Source organism: Setaria viridis, chromosome 6 (assembly GCF_005286985.2).
Source record: "Setaria viridis chromosome 6, Setaria_viridis_v4.0, whole genome shotgun sequence".
Lineage (NCBI taxonomy): Eukaryota > Viridiplantae > Streptophyta > Magnoliopsida > Poales > Poaceae > Setaria > Setaria viridis.
The window spans coordinates 7,200,670-7,216,513 of record NC_048268.2 but is presented as its reverse complement, the minus strand read 5'-3'; positions in this window follow the sequence as shown (position 1 = coordinate 7,216,513).

The window sequence follows — 15,844 nt, the reverse complement described above, 5'->3', positions numbered from 1 at the left end:
GAAGGTGTGGCCTGAACGTATGCGTGTAGAAGCGCGCGGTACACATCAGACCGGAGGGATGCGTATCGATCCCTTGGGCTAAGCGCTACGCTGAGTTCGTGGTCAGGCAGTGGCACACACTCTTCGTTCATGGCAAGCCCCTTGGCCTTGAAGTAGTAGTGATAAATGCATGTTAAAAGGAACAAAAGTGGTTTCACAATTTTTAGAGCACTATATGATGTATAAGGCATGTAACAAGTCTAGAGATGAATAGTTCATAGAGTAAGATGTATAACAGTAACATGCACATACTCAAGTTTGAAATAAAGTAGACCTCACAAGGAATCCAACAAAACTAGAATCACTATTTTTTTGGTTCATCATATGATTTACAAGATTTTTAATGACTTCTAGAAAAAATAAATCATAGCACCTACTACAAATAGTAACATGCACAAAATTATTTTTGAAATAAACTAGACATTAGGAACTCAACAAAATAATATTCATATTTTTAGCATTTTTCTACCATTTTCCAAGTTTGCAACCATTTAAATCTAGCAAATAAAACAATACCGAAATCCACTTGCAAAACCACCCTTAGATCTATCGAACTCTCGCATATAGGTCCCTGAAACTTATCCCATGACCCTCCTATTTTTCTTTCTTCTTCCCACAATGCATCTACGAACACACAATCAGGCACATAAAAATTAAAAGAAGGATAAAGTTGTACCCATTGAGCTCGAAGAGAGGAGGCAAACTAAAAATAGGAATGAAGACTATTTTTAGGGATTTTATAGATGATTAAGCGGAAATATATTTGAGAAAGGCGTGGTCGAATTTGGGGTTCATCGGAGGGGATTTGGCTCATAAAATTTCGGCAAGAAGGTGTTTAGGGGCTGTTTTGAAAGGAGTCAGGGACTTCTTTGTAATTACTTTTGGGAGTGGAAGGGCTTCTGATAAAAATGGAAAGAGAGAGGTGGGAGGGCCTGGATGCCAAAAGGAATAAATGGAGGGGCAAAACTGAAAAGTGCCCTTTCTTCTTCCTTGGACAGAACAGGCACGACAGAACACAGCACACACGGCTCTTGGCCGGCCATGGACAGGGGGATGGCGCGGTAGGGGGGAGATAGCGGTGCGGCGGCGCCTTGGGACCAGGGTCTCACCAGCGGGCTCAGGAGCATGGAGGGGCGACGCAGCAGGTGGAACTTCCATGGACACAAGATGGAGTAGACAGAGGCAGCCAGTGGGGGTGCCTGCTCAAGCGAGAAGAGCGGCCGGCGAGTGGCGAAATGGATGCGTGACGGCTTGAGGAAGCTCCTGGGGTGAGGAATCGGCCGGAGGCCTTGCCACTACGGTGAATCAGGCTAGCGAAGATGGGGAACTTGGAGCTTGGGTGGTACTGCAATGGAGGGAGGAGGTGGTGCGGGTTCGGGGGAGGCTGGTGCTCGGGTTTTATAGGCGAGGAGGGGCATGGCGCTTGCCACGGCGGCCCAATACGGCGAGGGCACCTTGCTGGCCCTGCCCAATGGCGAGTAGAGGCTTCGGTGCTGGCCAACCGGCGAGTAGCATCACCGGCTCTGCCAACCAGCGAAGCGCAGGTGCAAGAGAAACATGGGTGGGAGACACGGGCGCGTGGGCGACGACCTGATGGCCAATCGGCAAGGAGCGCTCCACTAGCGTGCCCAATCCGGCGAGCATGGCGCTGCCTCTGGCCAACCGGCGGTGCATAGGTGCTGGACAGAGGAGGAAGAAAGGTCTGACGTGTGGGCCCACGGGTTTTTTAACTAGTTCAACTTTCTCAATTCAATTGACACAGCTATAGGTGTCCAAAAATTTCCCAAAAATACTCGTTTGAAAGAAAAATACAATGACGCAAGAATCGACTCAAGAGCTGCTCTGGTTTTCACGCAATTGACAAAAGAAAATAGCCAAAACTGAATTTTAAATGAATTTTTAACACAAGCAAACATCTCTGAAAAATCAATTAGAAATATTGTAAAATCACTAAATTGTATCTAGCATTTAAATAAAATAATATGATGCACATTTGTATAGAAGAAATTGGGGTTGCTTCACAAGTTTGGTTTTTCAACAATAAATAACAATTTATGTGAACTTAAACGATGCATGGACACAATGCTCATTTATGCACAAATGATACTCATGATGCTTAACTATGCACAAATGGTGTTCATGATGCTCAATAGTGCACAATGATGCTCGTGATGCGTGCCGTGCAAGGGTGTCGTGTTTAACGCGTGTTTTCTCACCAAATTTGAACTACGTGTTTGAATTTCCAAAAATAAAAGTTGGAGTTCAAGGTATGGGCTATAACTTTTGTAAAAACCAACAGGTGAAAAACTCCATGGATTTGGAGATAGGATTGTGGGATCTTTTGTGGAACGTTGGTCAAAGCGGTTTTTGAATTTGCTTGAAATTTGACCGAAGTTTCTACTCGATTTTGGAACACTCTCTGCTCAAAATCAGAAGTAGTGCTATGAGTGAAAGGTGTTCAATTTGAAGAGATCTACCAGTTTTATATTGGCCAAAGATTTGCATTCTTATACAAAATTTCTTTTTTTATTTGCTTCACAAGTGATTATTAACAGAAAGGAGTTTTAAAACTTAGCTAAATTTGAGGCGTTTTTGGATCTGAACTCTTAGCAATTTGAAGTTAGCGCTGCTTTGCTTCTTAATCACTCTGATGATTTTTTTATTTACTCTCTTAAGTACTAGGGCTATCACATTCACTTCCTATCTTTTTACCACCGGCTCTCTCTCTCCCCCCTTACTCCATCCGTCGCCCCCCTAGGGTGATTTGGAGATTCCACCATCAAAACTTCGCAAGATCATCAAGAAGGACTCCTTTAGCGAAGGGGATTCACATGATGCATTTGGATTTCATCTTTGAAGGCTCTTCTCTTCTCTTCCCTAAGGTACCCAAGTTCCTTTTTCCCGATCTCATAATGTGGTTTGTTCCTTAGGATTTCTCATGGATAGATCTTGTTACTATCATGTATAGGCCTAGGATCTTCAATTCCATATAAATCCCATGATAGATTCATCATGTATGAGATATTGGGGTTTGGCCTGTGAGTTTTGAAAAATTCTGGAAAAGTTTCAGAAATTTTGAAACTTGTGGAATTTTTCGGAAATCTCCGCAGGTTGCAGAAAAATCCGGACTTTTTCTGGAATAATCCGAAACTCGCAGTCCAAATCTTATTTATCAAGTACTTGTTGAATTTCTCATGAAACTATGCTTATCCTAGTTATCCTCTCTGTTTCATTCAGATGGGTAGGCAAAGAGTTCCAGTGCTAGTGCCACTCAAAGGAGGACCAAAGCTCACCATGATCCTAATCCTCCTAGAGTGATGAGTGAGGAAGAGGATGAGGAACAAGTGTATGAGGAGGAAGAATCTCCTCAGGAGGAGTAGTTCATTGTTGCACCATGGAGGAAGGGAAAGGAACCTATTGAGACATCCCGTAGATCCTCCCGTGGTCAAGGAGACGCTTATATGATGCATTCAAGCCTATTCAGTATAAGGTTGTCAAGAGAGATAGGGGCATAGTTCATGATGTTTGTCCAAACACTCCCGAGCATCTCATTGACACTTTTCATTGGGATCAAAGGAATGAACACATTTGCCCTACTCTTACTCCTCCTGCATGTCCTTTTGGCTACACTCCAAGGTTGGGGAAGGACTACCATAACCAGTCACTGGCTCTCAAGGAGAAAAGGAGTCATGATCCTTTCATGTATAGGAAGATGGAGGGCATTGATGCACACTTCTGGAATGAATTTCATATGGATTTCTATAGTTCTATGGTCCTTCGCAACCCAAGGAATGCTCCCATTGTTCCTATGAGATATGTTGATTGGGAGTACTATGAGGAGAAGAACAATGACACCTTCATGAAGATTATTGCAAAGTGTAAGGCACATGGTCTCTATGAACTTATGGGTTTCAAATATGGTTGGAATCATGAGATCCTCAGTTAGTTTCATTGTTCATACTATTTTGAGGCAAGCACAAATTTCATTCATTGGACTACCATGGGTGAGCACTATGCTATTGATTACATGACCTTTTCTCACTTTTTGGGTCTTAGAACCAAGGTTGAAGAAAGAGACCACATCCATATTGAGAACACAACCAAAACCAAGGATATCCAATTCATGTTCTATAATCCTTTGGTGGCTATTCATGGACAAGCAAACAACTTGCTCTCCTATTACTATATGCTAAATTCTTTCTTCAAGAGCACCGTTGATCCTAAGGGAGGTGATGCCACTACACTCAGCTACTATGCAGGCAATCTCTTGCTCCGCATGGCTCTCAAAGGTTGGCCCTTCAACATCTTTGATTTCATATGGAATGAGCTTCATCGTGCCATGACAGATGCTAGGAAGCATCTCCCATATGCTCCATATTTGATGTCTATGATTGAGAGGGTCACCAAGATCACCTTCCCAAAGGACTGTGCCCATGAGCCTCTTCGTGTTCGGCCTCAAGATGATAATAGACCTCATCCTTCACTTACCTCTCGTCGTCGGGCAGTAGGATCTTCTAGTCATGCCCCACGACATGATGATGATGAGCCACGTGCTTCTTCTCCTCCGAGGCACTCCCGGAGACCTAGGGGTTCCATGGTCAAGAGAGTGCTCCGAAGCATCTTCTCAATGTGCAAGCACATAGCTCATGAGGTGAACGAGAACTGAAAGGACATCATTGAGCTCAAGGACGCTGCAGGACTTCCAATTGATCCATACCATGAGCTACCACAGTTTGATGATCCTTTTGCTGAGTGGGATGCCCAGGATGTTGCCGAGGCTGTTGCTGCTGTTGCTGCTCCTCCTCCTCCTTCTCCTCCATCGTGTGCCCCAGGTGGTTCTTCTCACCCTTGCCACTCCACACGTGCTCCCTCTTCTCCACATGAAGAAGAGGATGATGAGGACAACAACGATGATGACGAGGAGGAGGACGATGACTACGAACATGAGGAGTAGCTGCCCTTTGGTGGTTTCATTTCCTTTTTGGCACTTGATGCCAAAAGGGGAGTGATTTGTGGGATGGATAGCTTTTGTATCAAAACTCTACCTTTTATCTTTATGGTTTGTAAGACTATGTGAGCATGAACTTGTAATGGGTGTAATGTTTACTTAGAACTGCTATTATCTATCTACGGATTGATGGTTGTGTTAGTGTGAAAATTTCTGTGATGGTTGTTTTTGAGTTTGACAGAAATGTGCGGAGAATTCCAGAAATTTCTTCGAAAAATTCCAGAAATCCGAAAATTTCTGGAGATTATTCTGGAAATCTCTAGACATCCTGTCATATTTCTCTTTGTTTACTTGTTGAAGTGGCTTTTATGTCATATTCATCACAGATGAATTGTTACACTCGTTTCTTGCACCCCACTGTTGTCAAGCACATGTGCACTCTTCTTGTACTCACTGATATTATGCCAAATGACATGTAAAGGTCATTCAATTGAATTCAAATCCTATGGCATATGCTAAGGGGGAGTTGCACATGTTCTTGCTTTTCGTTTATGTTTTGATACTTTATAATATCTATGTAAGAGCTAAGCATGTTGTCATTAATCACCAAAAAGGGGGAGATTGAAGAGTATCTTAGCCCCCTTAAGTGGGTTTTGGTGATTTAATGATGAAAGCTTATGTGTCTAACAAAGTTTCAAGTGCATAAGCAGGTTTAAAAGGATTATTGGTCATGAAGCACTTGTGATGGACCTCTCAAAAGGAAAGGAAATGATAAACGACATACTCTCAAGTCTAAATTTATTTTCGGTTTGAATTTGAGTATAGGAATGCCGCACTATTAAGATGGATGAGTGATCTCTGGTCTTTACGTTGAAAGAGGTGCTCAAGATGACCTAACAAACCTATGAGAGACACCCTTTGCACCTGCACATTACATGGGGATACTTAGTGGTGCTAACCTAAGAGTTCTAGAATTTTCTAGAGGTTCAGAGTTTCTGAAGGTCTGGATTTTTCCGAAAGGTTTTCCGGAAAATTCCAGAGGTTTTGGAAGTTTCTGAAGAAAGTTCTGGAAATTTCCACAGAAGCTCGCTTGCCTCTGCACTGTGTTGGACTTCAGAAAACCTTCTAACCTCCTTCTTGGTGCCTCTTTGGCTTTCTTTGAGACATTTGGTGGGGATTTGAGGAGGGATTCAAGAGAGAGCAAGCGAGTGTGCTAATGAGCTGAAACTCCATCTCTTGAGCACCTTTTTTCTTCGTCAAGCCAGCATTCCATGTTTGTTACTCTTGGATCTTCAAGCTCCTAGTCGGCTAGGCGTTGCCTGGTTGAGAATCGAAGCTTTGTGGCTGCCTCAGAAAGTTTGTATTACCCCGACGATTGAGTAAGTGACTCTAGCTCGATCTTTGTAGTCGCTAGAGGGAGGAAAGTGGTTTAGGAGTGAAAAGCCCACCTTTCGTGGTCCTCAACGGAGACGTATGCTTCAAGGTGTGAAGCTGAACTCTGGGAAATAAATCTTTGTGTCTCTTGTGCTTGTTGTTCTTAACTTCGTTCATATTCAAGCATAGAACATATTTCTAGGGTTTGTACTTGATCTACTTTTCTAGCAAGTTTGGAGCTGTGCTATCTTGTATCAAAGGCTTAGTATAACCTGTTGAAAAACCTATATTGTCGATTTACTTTTCAACAAGTTTATCTTGAGGTTGTAGTTGATTTTTGCCAAAGTTCGGAAAAATCCAAAGATTTCTCCAGAAATTTCCGAACCTTCAGAAATAGTTGATTTCTGCCAAAGTCTGGAAAAATCCGAAGATTTCTCCAGAAATTTCCGAACCTTCGGAAATTTCCGGAACAATCTCCGGATATTTTCAAAAGTTGCTAATAAGCTTGTTCAAAAGTGTAAAAATTTTCAGGTTCGACTATTCACCCCTCCTCTAGTCAACATCCTAGATCCTTTCACCACCTGAGCTGGCAACGAGAGTTCCAAGCTCGATAGGCCGGTGACGCCTACCGCACCGGCGGGTAGGGATGACAGGAGAGTGCCTGGCGCGCACAAGGACACAATGGTGATGGACACTGGGTATAGAGGGTTCATGCTGTTGGTGGTGTTCATGGAGAGTTGCACCCAGGTTAGGTCTCCAACGGCGCACTTGCCGGAGAACGGGTTGTAAGGGTGCGTGGAGCACTTGCCGGAGAAGGAATTGTAGGAGGAGTCTAGTTGGTATTGGCTAGTCTACGGCACCCAGCAGTGTGGCAGCGTGTACTTGTTGGCATCCAGGCACTCACGCTCATGGAACTGAAACGACTCATGGGAGGCCTCGCAGGTGGACCAAACGAGCGGGCCGGAGAGGTCGAGCAAGATGGTCATGATGTGGGTTTTCACTCGCGACATGTTTGGGCAACTCTAGTGTTGTGCATTGGGATAATGTACTATGATCAATGTGGGTGTTAATATAGCCGAGCACCGTTGTTAGGATGTGATGCCGATGGACGACCATGTTTGGTAGACTTCTTTGCGAGTTCTTATGATGGTAGATTATAGGGGCCGAATCTAGGTTAGCTATCAGCATTGGATACTCGTCCTTCAGATGGCAAGACTAAGTTTTTGAAGTCAAGACATAATCGCTGGAAACACTAAGTCTGAGATGGGAGGGGGAAAGGGAGGACGATATGAAGGGTGACAGGGAAGGTAACAGGAAGGCATGCCACTGAATCTTGTCGACAGCGACTGACGCTTGTGCCGAGACCTTCAGCCCCAAGGTGGCTGGTCGGCGCATGGGTACTAGGTATTGGATACTTCCTTTGCAGAGTCCGAGGGGAGCGAGGAGGCAACGGACGCAGCGGATGGAAATGGCTGGCCGAAAGCGATGGGGAACTGGCCAGTGGATGAGCATGACAAATGCCCATCACCAGACCCGCTGCTAGGGCTACGGAAGGCAGGGACTGGATCCCGTTTCTGGCCACTAGAAGATGATGAGAGCTCCGATGATGAGGAATTTGAAATCTTAGTTTTGTCTGGGGATGAGGAAGTTTCAGGGGTTGAGGTACGACATGTTGCATCCCTAGTGGATTTTGCAGCATACGTACTCTAGCAATGAAACTGTGAATCATAGTAGTAGGACCTCAGCATCACCAAGATCCACCTCAGTGGTTAGTGGTATGAGAATGGCTTCCGGGAAGAAGATAAGGCCATGGAAAGGACCTCTTCCTAAGAGAGAGCCTCCACCAAAATTGTCACTAGGTGACATTTGGGTGAGAGACGTTTGGTTGGCTGGGGTGTAGAAGGGACATGTACGTCTGAAGTCGTTTCTCGTTGGGGATGGTGAACAAGAAGCCATGACCACCGGCAAAGCTCCGGCTAAAGCTTTCTCAGATCCGGTGGGAGAGATGAAGTTTGAATTTTGAAAGTAACAAACATTTCATCTTCATGGGCTGATAGTTTGGGTTGGCAAAATGGGCTTTGTACGAGTTTGGGCCCATTCGGTGTTCTAGTGTACTAATAGCCTAGGGCAACTTATCAAAAATGGAGGGAAACCCAAAGGTCTCGCCATTCACTGCCTGTCCACCGCCCAAGATGATGCATCATCTCTTGCATCTGGTGAGAGGAAGAGGGTGCCGTGCGTGGTGGCAAGCCAAGGATATACGATGAGGTGTGGTTTTGGAGGAAGAGGCGTAGTGGGGGCTCACGAGGAACATGGTGGCCGTGCAACTTTTCGTGACTGGGCGCTGGAGGAGGAATCACACGGAGGTTTTGGCGATGGCCGGAGGATGGGAGCTAATAAGATATTCGAGAAGGAGGGAAGGTTTGGTGGTGGTGAAGGAGATGGAGAAGCAAGATTCTAGGTGAGGGAATGCATCAAGGCCCAAGTACGGTGGTTTCGTTGCTGGGAATAGGGACCGAGAATGGCATCATCCCAGTTACGGCGGCTGGCCAGGAGCACATGTGTGATAGTCCGATTAATTAGGAACCTAAACCAAATAATCAATAGGGTGATTAAGAAGCAAATCAAAGCTAACTCCATATTGCTGAGAGTTAAGGTCCAAAAATACCTCAGTTTTCGAACCAAGTGTTAAAAACTCCCTCCTGTTGAGAATAAATTAATAAAAACAATTTTTAAAGAAGAACTTAAATTTTGGTCAATATAAAAGTGGTATAACTTTTCAAGTTGAACACCTTCTACTCACAACACTTCTTCTGATTTTGAGCAGAGGATGTTACAAAATTGAGTAGACGATCGGTCAAGTTTCAAATCCAATTCCAAAATAGCTTCGACCGATGTTCCACCAAAGGTCCTACCATCCTATCTCCAACTTTGTCAAGCTTTCCTTGTTGATCTTTATAAAAGTCATAGCACATACCTTGTTCCCGAACTTTCACTTTTGGATGTTAAACTGCGTAGTTCGAACTTGGTGTGAGAATACGCGTTAAACCCGACGTCTTCTTCACGACATGCATCACCATGCATAATTAAGCATCATGAACATCTTTTTGTGCATAGTTGACCATCATGAGCATCATTTGTGCATAAATGAATGTTTTGGTCATGAGTTGCTGAGTGCCCAGAAATTCTTCTTTTATTGGTGAAAAATCAAATTTGTGAATGAATCCCAATTTCTTCCATACAATTATGCCTCCAATTATGTTATTCAAATACTATACATCATTTAGTGATTTTAAAATATTTTTACCAAATTTTTCAGAGATGTTTTCTTGGGTCAAAAATTCATTTAAAGTTCAATTTTAGCTATTTTGTTTTGACGATTCTGTTCAAACCATAAAACCTTTTGAGTTGATTCTTGTTGCTTAAGATTCTTGGTGATTTTATCTTTCCAACGAGTATTTTTGGACAACGATAGCTAGGTCGTTTAAGGGGTCAAAGTTGGCACATTTTATTTCTCCGCGGGCCCACATGTCAGTCATCTTCAACGTCTGTTCAGCCACCTGCACGCCTCCCCTTGGCCGGCACAGATGCCAAGGATGGCCATTGGGCGCCTCCAGCCACGCTAGCAGGTCCCTCTCCACCCATAGGTCCCCTAAGCATCTCCCATGTGACCTCCCTTGTCTCCCACACCTTCTCCTTGCCCTCCATTGGCCCGAGCTCCACCGAACAGGCATGTGCGCCACCAGGCCGCCATGCACAGCAGCTCGCCATCGCCGCCAATGGGCAAGCAACAACGTCGTGGCAACCTTATCACCTCGCACGTGCTTATTCTCTCCGCTCCCCTCCTATATAAATCCTTCAACCCTCCCCTTCCTCCACCATTGACAGGAACCCGAGTTCCACTTTTCCCCAAATTTTCGCCAGCAAAATCCACCGCGGTTGGTGCATCTCCGGCCGATTCCTTGCAGCCACGGCGCCTCCTCGACGTCGCGATTCCATTTTGCTACTTCCCGGGCTCCCTCCCTCACCGGACGACGCCCTCCACGGGAGCTCCTCCGCCACCCCCTTCCTGTGCCGTTCCTCCCAGTGCGCCACCCATCTCCAAGCCTCTGACTCCCTTCCGGTGAGCCTCCTAGCCCCGTGCGCCGCCCCTCTCCCTCCCCAAGATGCCCCTTCTCTTTCCCCCACCTTCAACCCCAAGTCCATGGCCGACCGTGACTGTTCTCGTGCGTGCGTGCCTGTGTTGTGTACTGTTGGTGCGTGGGGGGCTTCATTGGAGAAGAAGAAGGAAGTGTAGGGGGTTATGGGGAAGTTTTAGGGACTTTTGCGTAATTAAACCGTAGACTTAGGGGCTAGATTGAAAGTTTGTCTCGGTTTTCTTTATTTCCTAGATCTAAAAAGGCTGCAACTTTGGAAATTCATAGTAAATTGTAGAAAAATCGTAAAAGAGCAAATGAGGACTTTTTGGAATCCTTGTGAGAATAATTACACATTAGATTCATAATATGATATGTGTTAGTAGAAAGGTTTTGATGTTTCTATTTATCCTTGCAAAGTGCTTTTAGAAATCCTTTTGAGTTGGTTGGGTGCATAGTTTGAGTTATAGAGGTCCAAAGATTGTGATTCCAGTTGTGTTGATCTTGTGATGACACTCTATAGCTAATAAAAATATTGAACCTGCTAGTTGTCTACTGTTTTTATCATGTTTTGATTTAATCTTGATAAATAGGTAATTTTAAGCTTGTTTTGCTTGTCATTTTCATATCTAAAATTGTGGTGCTCCAATTGCTGTGAAATTTTTATGGTAGGCTATAAATGGTGCTCTTGTACTGTGGTAAAACTTTCATACTGATTGGTGCATGTATGACTGAGTTATTGATTTAACTTGTTTATTGCTTCATAAATGGTTTTAAATAAGTTATAACTTTTATGTAGGTGTAAAAAAAATGGGAAATGTGGTTCCAATACCTTTGTATGATGTTGTTCTACCATAATAACATATAATATGGCTATGTGCTTATAGAAAATGATGATCTTTAGATTTATCTTGCTTTTACATGTTTTCTTGCATTAGCAATTTGTCTTTTTTGTAGAAATTAATTTATACAACTTGAGCATGTGAAATTTTTGCAGTAGACATGTTGTAATAGCATCTACCACTCATAAAAATCTCAGCCCCAAACTAGTTGTTATCATATGGCACTAAAAATAATATATATACATGTCATTCTATGGAAGTTGATGAAAGTTTGCTAATAAATGCATATACTTAAGTCATGTGAAGCTTTTAATAGTTATTTTTGAGGGATACATATGATGCTAAGTTATGATAAGTAGTGAATATAACTCATAGGTATGCTCTCATGTTAATATAATAGCCACTTATATAAGTTCTTCACCTTTGCTTTGATTCTTGCTTAAGGTATTTAGGGTGTTCCATGTTACCTAAGGTTAATGCTAATTAACTATGTCCATAGTAGTTGTAAGTTATATGTTTAACTTATGCATATGTTACCTTGTTAAAGAACTAAATGAAGAACCTTGTTGTGTGTGTGCTGAAATGGCTGCTAGAGCAGTTCTGTTGTGGCAGTGTTTTCATGATGCAAATGATGTTTTCTGTAAATATGGTGAATACAAAAGTTGTAGTTAACTTCATAATATAGCTTGTGTTAAATTTTCATGACCATAATCCTGATGGTTTAGGAGCTATAGATTTTACAAGTTCATTGTCGGGTTTCGCGTGCTTTATGTATAGGTCTGAATGATTGTGTTGTTTGACTTAGCTAAGATTTGAATCATATCTTGGAGATAATATAATAAATGTAGAGTTTTTTATGAGCCTTTCAAATTGTTAAATATCACCCCTTTTAGGTGGTTTAAATCTCCAGTTATGAGGTTGTGAAGTGGAATGGTAGAATCTATCCTAATCTGGACAGAGATGTCTTCTTTGTGATGTTTGACCTGGTTAACTTTGGTTTTAGCTTGTGGTGTATAAAACAAAGTTTTGCATGGTTTGTTAAGCTTTCTAAAGAGTCTAGAACCACCTTGCTGTGAAAGCTAGAACTCAACTTATGGCTGTCTAAGGTTTAATGTCAGCATCTTTCGAAGTTTGGACAGATTTGCTTCTTTGTGTTGTGTAGTCTTGTTAACTGTTGAATCATCTTTAGATGGCAATAATAAAGTTATAGATAACTTACTAAGGTTTCTACCAAGTTAATAATAATGGTTGTTGGAGGTCTAGAACTCCAGATATGCATCTGTGAAGTTCGTGTTAGTTTTCTATCCTTGTTTGTACAGATGCTCATTGGTGTGTTTTCACCTTGTTATTTGTTGAATCAGCTTTTGGTGTGAGTTACAAAGTTTTATATAACTTCCTTAACTCTACAGAAAGTCTAGGATCACCCTTTTTGGATGCTTATATCTCTAGTTATGGTTAAAACAAGTGACTACTGTGTTGCTGTCTAGATTCAGTGTATGTGCTTAAGTTATTAGCTTAAACTTGATGTTGCCTTGTGTGCTGGCTAGTTAGCTCAGATCACTGTTAGAGTTAAATTTATCTACCTGAGAATCTTATAAATATGTTATATAATGTTGATCAAGCACTCAACTAATAAATGTTCATGTGTGGATGTTGCTACAAAATAACCTTGTTGCATAGCTTGCTAGAACCTTAGTGATGTTGGTACGTGACTTGCTTGTGTATGAATTGTTTAAAAAATAAATGTAATATACTTTGATCACCTCAACTTGCTGGTTGTGTGATGCACTTATGTATGCCATGTTGATAAGCACCATCACCCTAGTTCTTGTATGATGCTAGGCTTAATTAGCTCTTGATTGTTAAATGCTTGCAATAGCTTGACTTGAGTTAACTAGTGTGCCATGCTTGTTATGCTTGCTATCTCTATGGAGACTTGAGTGATAATTAGTTAAATAACTTGCTCTCTTAGTGCTTATATCTTGTGGTGTAACCTTGTGCGTGTCCCGAATGCTTTTGTGTGACGCAGCTCCTTTTACTGTTCTTCGTATTCATGCTGTTGCATCTTGCATCTCATCTGGATATGCTAGATAAACCACGTGAAGGACGTGATGATGGAACCGAACCCGAAGACGGTGTATGGTGGAGCTATCCCAAAGATGGAAGGACTAAGCATGTGCCGAGATGGGAGATGCTCGCCAAGCGAGTGTCGTCTAACAAACACTAACCTAGTGTGGTTTCCAGGCAAGCCCCGATGCATGCTTCCCTATTTTAAAGTATGCAATATGTTGATGCTTATGATTGTGCATTTACGTTTATAGGAGTTGAATGACACCTTAGATGCATGAACTTAGTACCCTTTTGATCTGAACACTAGCATGATAAGTCGTGTAGATGCAATGCTTAATAGGACACGTAAAAGTCGAGTGATTTCCTGTCACTCGCAAGTTATAGGAGTTGTTTGTTTACTTATGTTACAACCATAAGGATGACGGGTGGGGCAGGGCCTTGGGAACTGTTTTGGTGGTCGGTGGATTGCCCCGTTTATCTAAATGAAATTGGACTAAGATCGAAACGTGTCGGTGTTCGTGATCAAGTGTTTAAAAGTACTAATCTCATACCTAGTATGGGATAGGGAAGCCTAGTATCTAATTGAACTAGGGCGTGTCATACCCTCCCCCAGCTGTCCTTGGAACGTTGTTCACATGGTGCATCATGTGGGTGCAAGTGCGGTCATAGTACGGCAGAGGCCGGGATTATGGAGCATTGCATGCCAAAGGCAGTTGGCCCTGACACGTGCCTAAGGGATCGATGTGGACGACTGACAAATGAAGTGACCCTTCGTGGTGCGCGGATGTCGTGAGATTAGGTTCGCCATGCATGGTTAATAAATTCGAAAGATTCGTCTGCCTCTCACAGTTTGGGACTGCTTGATCGCTATTCTGCACTGAGTAAAGATGGAACATGATGATGATATTAATCTTGATGCTTGTTCTTTAATTGTTTGGAAACTATGCTTGCCTAGTATAAGTTGCTAATCTAAACTGGTTAATGAACTTAGAACTTGAGCTAAAATATTGAAAGTAAGGACCAACTTTAGTCGCTTTTGGCAAAAACAAACCCACCGCCAAAAAGCCTTGCATGTCTAGGAGTTGGTGGAGTAGTTACCACCTGACGGGTAAGTCTTGTTGAGTATTAGTATACCCAGCCTTGCTTGTGGCTTCTTTTTCAGGTGTGGTTGCTGGTGTTGTCTTGTTTAGGACCCATCCTCGATCGGCAAGGACAGGGGTCATTCATGTCATGATCGGCTTCGTCATGATATCGTGTATCGACGTTTAGCTTCCGCTTGATTTACTTCTTGTTGCTTACAACCTTGCAAATTCGGTCTGAATTTCGAAAACTCTGATGTAATAAAATGTTGAACTATGTTATTGTGATGGGAATGTTGTAATCTCTGTGCCCACTCACCTTTGTGTGAGCAATGCTTCTCGATCCTGAGTAAGTGGTTTATTGGATGAAATCCGACGGACGACCAAGTTGACTTGCTTAATGTGCATGATCGCGTGTCAAGTGACTTAAGTGCATTTTAGTCAGGTTAATTTGGGCGGTTTCGCCACAACATGGGCCGGGCAGTTCAAGGAGTTCTTCCGTGGCCGAGGGGGTGGCTGGCGCAAAAGGCATGATCGCAACAAAGGAGCTGATGTGGAAAAGGATGAAGGTAGGGGTAAGGTGGTCTTAAACAAATGAAGAGGAATCTTTTGCTAAGGAGAAGGCGGCAATGGGAGATAGTGAATAGAAGAAGAATACAGGGGAAAGAGAAGGGGTGGATACAATGATGACAGAAGCAAAGGTTGAGGAGGAGGATAAAGGAGATGATGCAAAGACAGGGATCAAGTGCTCAAGATGCACGAAGAAGGGGCACATGGCGGCAAGATGCACAAATGTTTTTTTACTGTGTCATCTGTAACAGTAATGATCATGTGAATCATAGGATTCTGGTGCTCAAACAGCCACGATGAGTGGCACATGATGTTTGGTATGCCGTCCATGGATTGGGTTTTTATCACATACCACACCCACCTTTGCCTAGAGCAGGGAAAGAATCCAAGATGGCCTTGATCAGAGTTGGAGGAGGGCAGCTATCCAAGGAGCAGATAGTCACCCAGCTTTAGGATATATCCTGGAAAATGGAAGTAGGAGCTAGCTGACCATGAGGATACCACTTTCATTACCAAATTCCCTTAAAAAATCTGAACTCCACAGGGCAATAGCATTTGGAGGTGCGGATGTATAGGAAGAAGGCGTCCCGTCAGGGATAAGACTGCAATTTGAAACTTGGCATGAGAAAGAGGAAGGATTTTTACTCCCTAAAGTGTGGGTGAGAGTTTTTGGAATGCGAAAACCTTTGAGAGAATTTCTAAATTTATGGGTAGTAGGATCTATGTTGGACTCAACTCAGACAGTAGACATGGAAATGATTGGGAAAAGTGACTTTAGGAGGGTGT